This window comes from Mobula hypostoma, chromosome 2, assembly GCF_963921235.1.
Source record: "Mobula hypostoma chromosome 2, sMobHyp1.1, whole genome shotgun sequence".
NCBI classification, from domain to species: Eukaryota; Metazoa; Chordata; class Chondrichthyes; order Myliobatiformes; family Myliobatidae; genus Mobula; species Mobula hypostoma.
Window position 1 is genome coordinate 230,360,844 of NC_086098.1, and position 16,456 is coordinate 230,377,299.

A 16,456-nucleotide genomic window follows, 5' to 3' on the forward strand; every position below is an offset into this window, starting at 1 on the left:
TTTCAAACAGATGACACAAGCACAATGGCCTAAATGATCTCTTGTAATGTCTGATTCCGTGATAAAGAAGCTGCATACTCACAAGAAAACCAAGCACTTTATCTTATATTCCCTAAGATCTTCAGACTAATAGATGAGTACATTTGGATGTAATCCTTCCATTTGCCACTTTAGCAGTGTATTAAATCCATTGTTTTAAAACAGACAGCCTGTTTGAAAGTGGTGTTACAGAAATGATAATAGTGTAGCAAGAGATTTAGCTGACTGGAAGAAGGCAAAGTGCAGGAATATAGGGGGTCTTGTATACAGTATCTTCCACATAAATGGGACAGTTAGAGAGAAATAAAGATGTGTGACGTGTTTGAAATAGATGGTCAGGGCATTCTAACAGAGAGGGAAATAAACTGAGCCAATATTTGAGACAGATGACAGACAACAACCATGTGAATTTTTGATATAGAAAGAGTACATGAGTTACTAGAAGTTAGCAAGTTCCCTGTTGAGCCCAAAGAGGTGTAATAGTCGAAACTGAAAATAAGGTGCTGTTCCTAACTATGTGCTGGGTCTTAGGGGTCTCACCGCAACAGATCAGGAGAATACAGACATGAAGTTCAGAGTGGGAGAGGGTAGAGGAATCAATGTAACAGGTAACTCATCGGCACACACAAAATGCTGGAGGAACTCAGCAGGCCAGGCAGCATCTATGGAAAAGAATACAGTCAATATTTCAGGCCGAGACCACACCTGTGGATTGAGTGTATGTGTTCCGCAAAGCGATCATATAATTAGTGTTTGGTTTCTCCAATATAGAGGAGAACACATTGTAAACAAGGATTGCAGTCCACTGGATTGGGAAAATGCCAGTGAATCAAAGTCCAAAGTAAATTTTATTATCAAAGACATTTAAGTACAAAGTACATATAGGATTTTCAGAAGGCCTTTGACAAGGTGCCACACATGAGGCTGCTTAACAAGTCATGGTATGACGGAGGATTTTAGCATGGTTAAAATAGTGGTTAACTGGCAGGAGGCAAAGAGTGGGAATAAAGGGAGCATCTTCTGGTTGGCTGCAGATACCTAGCGGTGTTCCTCAGGGGTCGGTGTTGGGTCCAATTCTTTTGATGTTATATGCAAATGATTTGGATGATGGAATTGATGGCTTTGTTGCAAAGTTTGCAGAGAATGTGAAGACAGGTGGATGAGGAGGTAGTTTTGAGAAAGTAGAGAGGCTATAGAAGGACCTAAGATTAGGAGAATGGGCAAAGAAGAGGCAGATGGAATAGTGTTGGGAAGTGTATGGTCATCCTCTTTGGTAGAAGAAATGAAAGTGTTGACTATTTTCTAAATGGAGAGAAAAAACAAAAAAAAACTGAGGTGCAAAGAGACTTGGGAGTGCTTGTGCAGGATTCTCTAAAACTTAATCTGCAGGTTGAGTCTGTGATGAGGAAGGCAAATGTGATGGTAGCATTTATTTTATGAGGACTAGGATATACAAGCAACGATGTAATGTTGAGACTTTATAAAGCATTGGTGAGGCCTCACTTGGAGTAGCAGTTTTGGGCCCCTTATCTTAGAAAGGATGTGCTGAAACTGGAGAGAGTTCAAAGGAGGTCTACAAAAATGATTCCAGGATTGATTGGCTTGTCATATGAAGAATGTTTGATAGCTCTGGGCCTGTGGTCACTGGAATTCAGAAGAGTGAGGGGTGACCTCATTGAAACCTATCAAATGGTGAAAGGCCTTGAGAGGGTGAATGTGAAGAGGATATTTCCTAAAGTGGGAGAGTCTAAGACCAGAGGACACAACCTCAGAATAGAGGCATGTCCTTTTAGAATGGAGATGAGGAGGAATTTCTTTTGCTAGAGAGTGGTGAATCTATGGAACTCATTGCCACAGACAGCTATGGAGGCCAAGTCTTTATGTACATTTAATGCAAAGGGTAATAGATTCTTGATTGGTCAGGGCATGAAGAGATATGGAGAGATCACAGGAGATTGGACTGAGAGGAAAAATGGATCAGCCATGATGAAATGGAAGAGCACTCTCAATGGGCCAAATGGCCTAATTCTGCTCCTATATCTTATGGTTTTATGTCACCACATACAACTCTGAGATTCATTTTCTTGTTGGCATACTCAATAAATCTATAAATTAATAACCATAAGAGAACCAATGAAAGACAGCACCAATTTGGGCACTCAACCTGTGTACAAAAGACAACAAATTTTGCAAATACAATAAGAAAGAAATAATGATAATACATAAAAAGCAATAAATATCATGAGCATGAAATGAAGAGTCCTTGAAAGTGAGTCTTTTGGTTGTGGGAACATTTCAATGATGTGGCAAGTGAAGTTGAGTGAAGTTATCCCCTTTGATTCAAGAGCCTGATTGTTGAGGGTAGTAACTATTCCTGAACCTATTGGTGTGTGAGTACATTCTCCCCGATGACAGCAGTGAGTAGAGAGCATGCCCTGGTGTGGTGGGGGTGGGTGGCCCCTGATGATGGATGCTGCTTTCCTGCAACAGCAAAAACAAGTGCTGCCTGACGTGCTGAGCATTCTCAACAGTTCCTTTTTGTGAATTCTGTTGTGTTATTGTTAGCTAATGGACACCATATTGTATTAAATTTCAATATACATAAAAGCAGTGAAGCAAGGCAAGTATTCTATAAAAACTAAAAATGCAGGCAGTGGTCATAAAGCTATTCATTTACCTATTATTCATAATTCTATAAATTAATGATATAATTTTCATGTTGCTGGTGTTTCAGTCTTGCCTTACAGTGCATGTGCTGGATCTGCAATTAGCTGTTTAATTGTCTGTCACTATTTCTGACTAGGAGAAGCAGTGCTACTGATCTTTGAACTGATTCATTGACTGTGGGATTGTCTAGCTCTCTCTGTAGGAGGGTGCTTTGTTGTTGGATACTTGCATTGACACTAGCTCTTTAGCTACAGATTAACTAGCTCTATTATATTTCTCATTGATCCAAAGTTAATCCTGAAGTCTAATGGCATGCAGTTTGATGACTTGCAATGGTATATATTTATTCTGCAGACAGCTCACAGCACCTCCTGCATGCTCTGTTCTGAGGTGCCAGTTGTAGTCCAGAAGTAAAATTTTAAACAAAGCATTTGTTATAACTCTAAAATATGAACAAAGAATCTTTGAAATACACAACACGTGTAAGGTCACCAGCTTAAGATGCTGGCTCTGTTCCATTGTCTCCACAAATGCTGCCTGATCTACTGAGTGTTTCAAGAATTTCCCAACTTTATTTCATGCTGAATCTCTTCTGCTTATTCTGACACTATTGCAACAAGACACAATAGAGGAGCATGTTTTCTTTTTGTTGAAGAAGGGATTGCATCACCATCATTTGAATTTATGTTTTTAAGTGTTTAGGCCAATCTCAAATTTTCTTTACCTATACTTCAATAAGTAAAGCAGCAATGAATTCAAAGGAAACAAGGGAAAGTTAATGGATTACAGAGAACTATCTTTCATTCCTAAGGACTCCAAAAACAGTCCTGTGTGATGGTCCAATCTATTCTACTCAATTGCAGAGGCCTCCTGTAATATATCCCAGGATGAAGATGAATATCCCAGGTGCAAACACTTATCGTACAACATTTATATGAAATGTTCTCGCCAAGTAAAGCTCCAAGGAAGATTGAAACCATCGAGGGGTGAGCGGAAGGCGAGTGGGTATTCAGTACCATCTACTAGCCTCTCACTTGGTGCTGCTGGAGGAAGGTGTCTGCATGTGACGGTCTCTCTCTCTCTCTCTCTCTCTCCCTTTAGTTTGTTGCGCCTGAAGGAAGGTTCCTGTGCTCCAATGGTCGGTCTCTCTCTCTCTCTCTCTCTGTCCCTTTCTGTCTGTCTGTCTGTCTCTCTCTCTCTCCCTCTCTCCCTCGAAGTTGAAAGAGGATGGTGCTGGACTTCTGGGTCTTGGGCAAGGTTTATGGATTGGAATCTATAGTTCCTGTTATGATGTGTTGCTGGTTTCATGTGGCTCCTTTTTCTGTTGCTATTTTGGGTGATTCTGAATTGGGGTGGCTTGCAGATAATGAGCACTGAGCTGAACCGAATATACCTGGACTCTTTCAATTTTGTGTTATATATTCTGTGTTTTTCACTCTTCTTTTTGTTGCCACTTGCATGATTTGATTTTTTTTGTGCGTGAGAGGGGTGGTCGATATTTTTCTTTGAACGGGTTCCATGGTTTTCTTTGTGGCTGATGTGGGGAAGGTGAATCTCAGGTTTGTATACCTTAATAATAAATGTACTTTTAATCTGTGAATCTTTGAAACAAAAATCTGCGTTCATAGTTACTGCTGCAAACATGAAGAAATCTGCAGATGCTGGAATTTCAAGCAACACATATAAAAGTTGTTAGTGAACGCAGCAGGCCAGGCAGCATCTCTAGGAAGAGGTACAGTTGACGTTTTGGGCCGAGACCCTTCGTCAGGACTAACTGAAAGAAGAGCTAGTAAGAGATTTGGAAGTGGGAGGGGGAGGGGGAGATCTGAAATGATAGGAGAAGACAGGAGGGGAAGGAATGGAGCCAAGAGCTGGACAGTTGATTGGCAAAAGGGATATGAGAGGATCATGGGACAGGAGGCCTAGGGAGAAAGAAAGGGGGGAGGGGGGAAGCCCAGAGGATGGGCAAGGGGTATAGTGAGAGGGACAGCGGGAGAAAAAGGAGAGAGAGAGAAAGAATGTGTGTATATAAATAAATAAATACCGGATATACACACACTCTTTTTCTCTCTCTCCTTTTTCTCCCTCTGTCCCTCTCACTGTACCCCTTGCCCATCATCTGTTTTTCCCCCCCCCTCCCCTTTCTTTCTCCCTAGGCCTCCTATCCCATGATCCTCTCATATCCCTTTTGCCAATCAACTGTCCAGCTCTTGGCTCCATCCCTCCCCCTCCTGTCTTCTCCTATCATTTTGGATCTCTCCCTCCCCCTCCCACTTTCAAATCTCTTATTAGCTCTGCTTTCAGTTAGTCCTGACGAAGGGTCTCGGCCTGAAACGTCGACTGTACCTCTTCCTAGAGATGCTGCCTGGCCTGCTGCGTTCACCAGCAACTTTGATGTGTGTTGCTTCCTAGTTACTGACTTCTGTTTCTTTTGGATCTCCACCATGAATGTGAACTTCATCGATTTGTTTCCCCCAATCCTGTTAAAGGTAGCGTTTTTCTCTTCCATATGGAAATGGACTAAGAAATCTACAGAAGGAGAGAGAACTTTGAAGCAAAGAAAACCCCGTCAGAATTGGATAGTTCAAAGGAGGACTTTTATGGATTTTCCCCCATATTCTCCCTGCTTTTCAGCTGCATAAACCTTCCCTGGAACAATCTGTCATGGCTGGACAGTGCCCATTGTAATGCTAAATGGTAACTTGATCTATGTAGTTACACACATGCTGCCCCAGAGAGAGATTTTGTCAGATTTAACCTCCTCAATTAAATAATAATGTTATACAGTTGGAAATCTTTGAAGTTGAAACTGAGGAGCTGATATCAACATGTAAACATTTATAGCTTTGATTGAAATTCCCCAGACTGGTGCTTTGCAAAAGAAATTAACAAAGCCAGCCTTTGCAGAGAGAACATCCAGCATTTACACACACAAATTTCACTGTATAACCTGGGCATTTGTTTGGGACATACAGAATTTGCCCACGTCATTTATTCAGTAATTAAACATATGGGCAAATTTACTGTTTCTAACTTTACATACAGTCCATGAACAAATATTTTAATAAATAATAGATGTCATAGGTTATCAGATTAAAGAGGAAACATTTGCCTGGATTCAGAGAAGGTCAGACTGGCCTTTAATGAATACTTTGCTTTAGTATTCACTAGTGAGAAGCACTGAAATGAATGTGAGAACAGGCTAATATGATGAAATTTTGAAAAACATTAGAATAGATAAATCTCTTGGTGCAGACAGAATAAACCCTAGGTTACTACAGGATGTGAGAGAAGAGATTGCAACACCTTTGGCAATGATCTTTGATTTCTTACTGGCCATAAGAGTAGTACCAGAAGATCTGAGTGTGGCAAATGATAATTCTTTGATCAAGGAAGTTAATAGGGATAATCCTGGGAATTATAGACCAGTGAGTTTTACATCAATGGTGGGCAAACTATTGGACAGGATTCTTAGAGACAATATTTACAATCATTTGGAGAAACATAGTCTAATTATAGATAGTCAGCATGGCTTTTTGAGTGACAGCTGGTGGTTCATGAGCGTGATTGAATTCTTTGAGGAAGCAGCAGAACAAATTGATTAAAGTAGATCAATGGATGTGGTGTATATTGATTTTAGTAAGGCTTCCCATGGTAGGCTCATTCAGAAAGTTGGGAGGCATGGGATCCAGTGAAATTTGCCTTTGAATTGGCTTGCCCATAAAAAGCAGAGTAGATGGAGTGTTTCTGCCTTGCGTTCTGTGACTAGTGTTACACAGGGTTCTGATCTTGGATCCTACTCCAGACATGTAGCCTAGCCTGACCACTCCAATGCAACAGAGCCTGAGTGCTATCTTTCATCACGGTGCAGGGACTTACGTGGGCTGAAAGGAAATAATGTCAAGGAACTATTTGAAGAAGAGTGATGAAGTTATCAGTGAAAATCTGATGAAAATCTCATGTCTGTTGGTGTGGCTTTGTGAACTGTAATAATGACCACTTTTCAAAACTGACTACACATATGAAGTGCTGAGTCATGAGGGTTGATGAATAAATGCACATCCTTCCTCACAAAAAAGGAAACCTAAATATAATTTTGAATGAAGTGTTCATTGGGTCATAAAACAGACCTGACTCCAAGGCAGGTCGAAATTCAAGATCTGTTTGAATTCTCTTGATGATTTCAGTATGAAGATATATTGTTAGGCACAAGGAACAGTGGAGGGATAATGTTGTGAGATCTTTGTACCTCATCCATCTGTGGTTGGAGCATTCGAAAAACTGCTTTCTCCTTTTCAAATTGCCTGCATTCTGGTTAGGATATTATCATTTTATGCAAATGTATTGTGTTGCGCTGAGCAAAGGATGATTGAGATAATGAATTAGGTTCGATCTTTGAGCTAGAGTTCATTTGTTTAAGCATTTCATGAGCTGTTCAGGTGTAGTACTGCCAGCTGGTAAAATATTCAAAGGAATTAACTGTGGCTGAAAGATCAATGTGGAGAGTACTGCTGACAATGATCCTCACTTTGTGGAATCCATTGTGCTACATTAGCCATCCATTCCGATTCTTCAATGTGTAGAGTCTCATTTCACAATTCCTCATTTCCTGAGGTTACACTATGCCACATGGCTCTTCTTCACTAGAAGATTCATGTTCAAAACTGCTCAAAATGCTGGCAGATTGGGTTTGCTTTTTAATTGCTTCTCTCGATAAAAGGCCACATTTATCATCTTTTTAAGATTCAGAATAGGTAGTTTAGCCATTCAGACCAAATAGCCCATGCTGGTGTGAGTCTCCTTCCATCCCTCTTCCATCAACTCCATTAACATATCTTGGTCAGACTTCAGCTGGAGCACTACATGCAGTACTGGTCACAAAGGTACAGGAAATATGTACTGGGCTGGAAACAGTGTAGAGGATACAGTAGTGGGCTCAGCCTAATACATCACACATACATCCATCCCCACTATTGGTAGTATCTATATGAGATGCAGCCACAAGCAGGCAACATCTATAATCAAGACCCCTACTATTTGGGTCATGACATCTTCTCACATTTATCATTGAGCAGGATGTACAAAAAGGTTCACGAACAGTTATACCCTTTTACCCATTCAGGAACTGTCCAGCAAAGTCCTAATCACTACCTCAGTACAGCAACACTATGCAACACAGCCAAAATGCTAGAGGAACACTGCACGCCAGACAGCATCTATGGAGAAGAGTAGACTGTCGAAGGTTTGGGCTGAGACTCTTCTTCAGAACAGACTACATTATAACCATTTCCATCACTTTGCACTAAAATGGACTTTGTTTCTTTTTTGCTCCAATTGTGCCCTATCTCTTCTAAAAGGAATGCGTTTAATTTATTTCTTGTAAATGCTGTTTATCTGCTGCTATGTGCCTATGAAGCTGCTGCATCTAAGCACCTGTACTTGTGCACATGACAGTAAACTCAACTCTGAGAGCAAATTGACCAGGATATTGCCTGGAGTGCAGTATTTCAGTTATGGGGAGGCTGGAGAGGCTAGGTGTCTTCTATATGGAGCAGATGAGGTTAAGAGAGGACATGATTCAGGTATATAAAATAATGAGGTGTATAACGAAGATAATCTGCAGAAAACGTTTCCTGTATCAGCTGGAGATAAAACTAGAGGATATCAGCTGAGGATAAGAGGGAAAAGATTCAAAAGGGATCTGAGGAGGACTTTCTTCATCTGCAGAGTGATGAGTATTTTCACCCTAACTCACCTGGATCCACCTGTCACCTGCCAGTCCTGACTCTACACTTTCCCTGCACATTTTTATACTGACTATTTCCCCTCTTTTTTCCCTTTACCTTTTAGTCTAGCTGAAGGATCTACAACCCAAAATGGTGATTATCCATTTTGCAGCCTCGATGCTGCCTGTGTTGAGTTTCTCCGGAATCTTGTTTTCGTTTTTGCTCTTCATTCCAGCATTTGCAATCTCCTGTGTCTCCATATTGAATGCATCAGTTGGGAGAGTGCCAGAAGCTGAGTTTCTGACAGTGTTTAGGAAACGTGTTGAATCACTTATGCATAATGGGCTGTGGACCACGTGCTGTGTGATGAGGTTAATATGGAGGGATCCCCACTGGTTAGCATGGATGTGTTGGGCCAAGTGGCTCATTTCCCTACTGTATGACTCTATGAACATAATCTACTTATTTCTACCTCTGTTTACTTAAGTTCAATATCCATTCTATATTCATACATTGCCTTTCTCAGAGTGGGACCACTCCAGGATCTTCACTGCCAATTGATTACTTTCAAAATGTTTCATTAATAAAACTGTAACCAATTTGCATACAGCTCCATATCACAACATTATTCAACTTCTTTGATATTGTTGGCTTAAGAATCATTCTTGGCCATAAAGTTCAGAGAATTCCTTGACCATCTGTGAAAACCTGCCAAGAAAGGGTCTGCATCCTGCTGAGTGAATGAATGAATGGGGTTTCTGGGTCTTGGATCAAAATGTTATCTAATGGAAGTGAATTTAGATAAAGCAGCAATTATCAGCCCTGCCCTGAAGTATTGACACAGTCCTACCTAATTGATATCAATATTTTCAGATCTCAAAGTCTTTTGGTTCTGATCTTTTACTGAACCAAACTGGCATCAAAGAAAAAAAATAATGAATTGTAAAGGGTGTGGCAGTGTGTGTGGGTACACTCCAGTGAAGTGACAGAACTGAGTGGGTCTTTCAGATGACAAATTAAACCAATGTCCGTTCTGTCCAGTCAGGTATTTTGAGGAAATACTGAGTATTTCCCCACATCTCCCAACCAAAGATGAACTACTATAATGCTGTTTGTGGATACTAGTTGCAACTTGAGCATATTTCCTTATTTTACATCCCTGGTGCTTGACAATTATCCAGTGAAAATTTCTCCAATCAGAAGATCGAAGACACTGGAATGAAAAGACTTTTTTGCTTGCACTGTGAACAACATCAAAACTAATGGTACTTCTGACAAGAACTGAGATTGTAATCCAGAATTCAGGGAACCACAGAGTCAAACAACATGGAAACCACCCTTTGGCTCAATTTGTCCATGCCTACTGTAAAATAGTCCTACCGGTCTGCACTTGGCCTATAGCCCTTTAAATCTCTTCTATCGATGAACTTATCTAGATGGCTTTTAAATTTTGCAGATGAGCACACTTCAACTATTCCAAATACACACCGCTCATAGTGTTAAGAAGCTGCCCTTAATGTCCCTTTTAAATCTCTCACCACTGATCTTAAATGTCTTCCCTCTTGTTTTTAAGCTCCCTGTCTCTGGGTAAAGGACTTTCTACTTTCACTCTGTCTATGCTCCTCATGATCTTATGTACCTCGATTAGATCACAATCCCTAAATTCCAAGGAATAAAGTTCTAGTCTACATAACCTCTCTTTGTAACTCAGGCATCCAAGTACAGGCAATGTCCTGGTAAATCATGTCCGCACTTTTTTTGTTTAAAAACATCTTTCTTGTAACCGAGTGACCAAACATGTACACAATACTTCGTGTGGACTCACCAATGTCTTGTCTAACTACAAACTACTTCCTATCTCTTTTAATCAATGCACTTCCTTCACTACCCTTTCTAACTGTGGCATCACTTTCAGCAAACTATACACTTACACTCCTAAGTCCCTGTGTTCCGTATCACTCCACTGGGTGCTACAATTTGTTGTATAAGTCCTACCCTGGAGGTTTAGGTGCTCGGCGAAGTGGTCTCCCAATCAGTTGATCTTTACGTGACTCCCTTGTCCATTCGTCCTTCTCCACTGATCTTCCTCCTGGCACTGATCTTTGCAAGCGCAACAAGTGCTACACTTGCCCCTACACCTCCTCCCTCGCCACCATCCATGACAGTAAACAGTCCTTCCAGTTGAGGGGATACTTCACCTGTGAGTTTGTTGAGGTCACATACTGTGTCTGGTGCTCCCAATTTGGCTTCCTGTATGTTGGTGAGTCCCGACGTAGATTGGGAGACCACTTCACTGAGCACCTATGCTCCATCTCTCAGAAGAAGCAGGATCTCCCAGTGGCCACCCATTTTAATTCCACTTCCTATTCCCATTCCAATATATCAATCCATGGCCTCCTCTATTGTCGTGAAGAGGCCATACTCAGGTTGGAGGAACAATAGCTTATATTCCATTTGGGTAGCCTGCAACCTAAAGGTATGAATATCGATTTCTTGAACTTCTGCTAATGCGTCCCTTCACCATTCCCCATCCCCTTTCCCTCTATCACCTTATCTCCTTGCCTGTCCATTGCCTCCCTCTGGTGCTCCTCTCCCCTTTTCTTTCTTCCATGGCCTTCTGTCCTCTTCAATTAGATACCCCCTTCTCCAGCACTATCTCTTTCACTAATTGACTTCCCAGCTCTTTACTTCACCAATCCCCCCGCTCCCAGATTCACCTATCACCTTGTGCTTCTTTCTCCCCTCTTCCCAACTTTTAATCTACTCCTCATCTTTTTGTTCTCCAGTCCTGCTGAAGGATATCAGCCTGAAACGTCAACTGTACTTTTTTCCATAGAAGCTGACTGGCCTGCTGCGTTCCTCCAGTATTTTGTCTGTGATGCTCACTTTTCCATGAAGGTTGTTTTTATATTCCGATGAGTAAGGTGAACTTCTCAGCATTTTCTGATTCAGTGAGTAACATTCTTCCAGGCAGAGGAGACAGGTTGCAATGGACAGGATGTTAAATCTGTGTGCTGTCCCCTCTATATAGGGAAGTTTAGTTCCAGATTGTCAGGTGGGGGAAACAGAAGGGGGCTGGGGTTGTTCCTTTTTTGGTAGTGTGGTTGGGGTGGGTGCGAAAATAGATCTATGATGAGACCTGGAGTAGAAACACTGGGAAGCAGAAAAGAGAAAAAGAAAAGAGAACCTTTATCCAAGTTAAAAGTGAGAATTGTACAAATGCCATCCATCAGAGTGGAGTCAAAAATGGGAACAGCTCTGTTGGTTTATTGAGGGGCCAAGGAGGAAGCTAGGGAAAGCATTGCTGTCCCTTTGAAACAGTGCACGCCAAACTTGTTTTTCACATCAATCTGCAGATGTCCTACCTTTATGCAAGTGACTAATTCAAACTTTTTGTGTTCGCTTGAAATTCCATCTTTGTCTTACACGCAGAGCAAATAACATACCTGCCTACGGACAAGACAATTCACTGTAGCTGCTTTAAAACAGAGACTCCAGGTCTGTGAATTATAACCTAATGATCCAATTGGAAAACATGTCACAGAATGTGCAAATAAATAATTGAAGGACTGAATACAGTATGGTCCGACTCTCGAATATTACCCATGCTCAGTCCCTCGTACAAAGGAGCTCCATAATTCACCTTCACCTCTGCGTGCTCAAATTATGAGTCCTTTTTGCTCATAAGAGCCACAGATGTGTCACTCCTGGAATGGGAAAGTATTCTTTATTTGTTAGATTTCAAATACTCTAGCTGCATTGTAAGAGGGATTCATACCTATTTTAAGCACAGAGCAGAAGGGTGAGGGGTCATGGAGTTCAGAGGGTTGGGTGGGGGGGGGGCGTTCAGTTGTGTTCATGTTCATCCAACACAACAAAAGATGTGGCAGATTTTGGAGTAAGTGCTTGTGTTGTCGTTTACCATCAGTTGTGTGACTTTCTGCTGCCCATTCAGTTGGGCCAGCAGTTGCCAGATGTGCCGTATTGTCCAGGCCCAAATATCCTGGATGCAGAGTGACTCTGTCCCAGCAGGCACACAGGCTTGATGCAGTAACAGGCCTCAGCCCACTGCTAGCAATGGTCTTTGGGCTAATTTTAAATGTCTGATGCTAAAAACAATTCAAGGACATGTAGACAAATTGTTAAAAATTTAAAGTTAGCTCAGAACATCTCAATAGAAAAGCTTGTTATTTAAAAAAGAAACACTAAAATACACTTGGTGACCACTTTATTAGGTGCCCCCTGCTGCTGTAGGCCATCCAGTTCAAAATTCAACACGTTGTGCATTCAGAAATGCTCTTCTGCATCCCCACTGTTGTTACGCATGGTGATTTGAGTTACTGCCACATTTCTCTCAACTTGAATGAGTCCGGCCATTCTCCTCTGACCTCTCTCACTATCAAAGCATTTTCGCCCACAGAATTGGCTCTCACTGGATATTTTTTTCTTGTTTTTCACATCATTCTGTATAGGAAAGATGTGGAAGCTTCCAACAGGGTGTAGAGGGGATTTACCAGGACACTGTCTGAATTAGGGAACATGTTTTAAGAGGAAAGATTTACCTTCTTCCTCTGGCAGTTTGTTCCACATTTCCACCAACCTCGGTATATTGAAGTTGCCATTTAGGTACCTTTTAAATCTTTCCCCTTTTATCCTCAACCTTGGCTCTTTGATTTTTGGCTCCCTTTCCCTCTGAAAAAGACTTATGTGCATTTCTGGTCATGAAAGCGCTGAAATTAACAATGCATTCTGTTGTATCAGATGTGTAAATAATGAGACTATTTTGCACACAATGCTCATTTAAAGTGAACTTGAAAGTTTCTGTTTGTCCCAGCCCAGCTGAATATCAACCATGTTGTTCTCTGAGCAGTCCCATCCAGCCTGGGTCTGATAACCTGCTCCTTCATCTGCTTCCTCAGCTGAGAAAAGCCCAATTCTATAGTGCCTATTATAAGTCCAGCTCCTGGCCTTCACGTGTCGCTTAGCTACTAAGCCCATTTTAGCTACTAAACCCAGCGGAACAGTTTCTACTGACAGGAGGAGGGGTGAAAGCCCAAGGAAAAATCTCGAGCTGGAGTCCCTAAGGTGGCAACTCCTGCAACATCACTGGTGCCAAACTATATCAGTCTCTGCCGTTCCTCTGGAGCTGCATGGAGGGAGGAACCTGCTGCATGAGCAACAGCTTGCATCTGCAAATTGTACTGCCTTGGCTTAAGTACGATACAGACAGCTGAGTTGCATCATCCTTGGTTGACCCCTACTAACGGAGGGCCTCAAAATGTGCCTATTCCCTAGGGGTTTGGTGGACCCACAATCAAACCTGCCACTGGTGCAGTACTACATCAACATGTTACCCTATGGCCTGGGTGCTGAAGAATTTCTGAGCCAGATTGTTTTTTACAGTAACACACATCAAAGTTGCTGGTGAACGCAGCAGGCCAAGCAGCATCTATAGGAAGAGGCGCAGTCGACGTTTCAGGCCGAGACCCTACGTCCTGACGAAGGGTCTCGGCCAGAAACGTCGACTGCGCCTCTTCCTATAGATGCTGCTTGGCCTGCTGCGTTCACCAGCAACTTTGATGTGTGTTGCTTGAATTTCCAGCATCTGCAGAATTCCTGTTGTTTGTTTTTTACAGTGGTTGCTCAGCTATTTTATGCGGTACGGTGCAAACTGGCTGTTCAGCCATTTTATGTGGAAATATGCAAATAGAATCTCAATGGTCTTTGCTACCATCTACCCCAGTAATGCAGGGGTAGTCTGAGGACAGAGGGTCAGCTGAGTGGGTAATCTGAGGACAGAGGGTCAGCTGAGTGGGTAATCTGAGGACAGAGGGTCAATTGAGTGAGTAATCTGAGGACAGGGTCATCTGAGTGGGTAATCTGAGGACATAGGTCAGTTGAGTGGGTAATCTGAGGACAGACAGTCAGATGAGTGGGTAATCTGAGGACAGAGGGTCAACTGAGTAGATAACTTGAGGACATAAGTCAGCTGAGTGTGTAATGTGAGGACAGAGAGTCAGCTGAGTGTGTAATATGAGGACAGAGGGTAATCTGAGTGAGTAAACTGAGTGCCGAGGGTCAGCAGAGTGGGAAATTTATGTGTCTATTTAACCAAACATAACCAGAAACTGATCTTTTCTGTCACAGGTTTGAAGTTAAGTGCCAGAATTTGTTGACAACCTGGCTTCTGTTAAGATTGTTAGCAAACAACCAGCTAATATTTATTTTTTAACATTAAAATGCAGAGATCTAAGACTTGCTGCATTGTGTGTGGTGTCAACATATTTCACTTGAAATTATTTTTAACTTTATCATTTCAGAGTCTAAGTAGGAGCCTGGTCCTACATCATAAAATCCCATCATCATTTTAAAATATGCACTGTCTGACAAGTTAAAGTGGATTTTAATTATTAAGATCATACAATTATGCCAACACCACCCATAGAGCTATTAGAACAACTTTATTACAGGTATTTTGATCCTTCATCTCATCCTCACCAAATTACCTTTCACATATAAAACTATTTATGGGGAATAAGTGGATAATCTTCATGCTTCCAACTCACACTGACTGCTCGGCAATTAGGAGTTGAAACTTCGCAGGTTTAATTAATTATAAAAATATACACACCATCACAGATTGCACTGAGGCCATTGAACATTGAAGCTGGGAGGTTATGTTGTGATCATACTAGACATTCTAGATATTCGGGGTATTGTATTCATTTTTGATTTCTTTGTTATATGGAAAAAAAGATGTGATTAAACTGGAAAAAGTGCCGGAAAATGTTATAAGGATATTGCCAGGATTCGAAGGACTGATCTATAGGGAGAGGTTAGACAGGCTAAGTCCTTAAACCTAGGATAGGAGACTAAAGGCAATTGTGTAGGTATATAAAATCATGAGGGGCACAGACAGGGTAAGCAGCTTTTTTCCAGGATTAGGAAAATGAAAACTAAAGATATAGTTTTATGGTTAGAGGTGAAAGGTTTGATAGGAACATGGAGGGCAATTTTTTTTTTACACAGAGGGTGGTAGATACATGAAACCATTGCCAGAGGAAGTGGCTGAGGTAGGTATATTAGACATATTTAAGAAGTACGTAGATAGGTATATGGATGACCAGAGTTTAGAGGGATATGGGTCAATTGCCTAGAAATAGGATTAGTTTGAGTGCACATCTTGGTTGGCATGGACAAATATGGGTCAAAGGGCCTTTTGTCCATGCTATTACTCTATGAGATGTTGTATATCATAAATAAAAACAGAGAATGCATTAGTCAGATTCCCTCTCCACAGACGCTTCCTGTCCTGTTGCTCATATATCTCTCCTTATTAGAATTAGTGGCCAGACTTGTTGTTTGGTAGAAGTCTCCCAAACTCTACTAAAGGAAGGTTGCTCTGTAGTCTGTTAGGTATTTGGGAATCAACAAAACGGGAAGCCAAGTAGACTGGTAGGGCTCCACTCACTCCTGCACAACTCCTAATGAATCACTGAGGCTGTACAGCGCAACCTCAGGTTGGGGGCAATCCTCCAACATGTCCATTCTCACTCAGGAAGGATCTTCAATGTGAATACAACTCTCTCATACTCTTGAACAGACCTCTATTTGCTGTTGTTGGTTGTTGTATGCGGGCTGTGTGTTGTTTTGCTGAACATTGTGGGCATGCTACGTTGGTGCCAGAATGTGTAGCTACACTTGCACATCCCAACCCCCAACATGCCTTCAGATTGTGTTGGTTGTGATTGCAAACCATGCATTTCACTTCATGGTTCAATATACATGTAATTAATAGATAAAACTAATCCCATCGAGTTGTGGTTGGCCTAATGCTACTACAGCACCACAAATCTGAGTTCAGTTTCACCGCTGTCTATAAGGAGATCGGGCTTCCTCCTGTTGCTTTAGTTTCCTCTCACATTCTAAAGACGTACAGATTGGTCACATGGATGTAATCGGGTAGCCTCTGTTCATTGGTCTGGATGTCCCTGTGACTGTGCTGTATCTATAAATCAATAAAT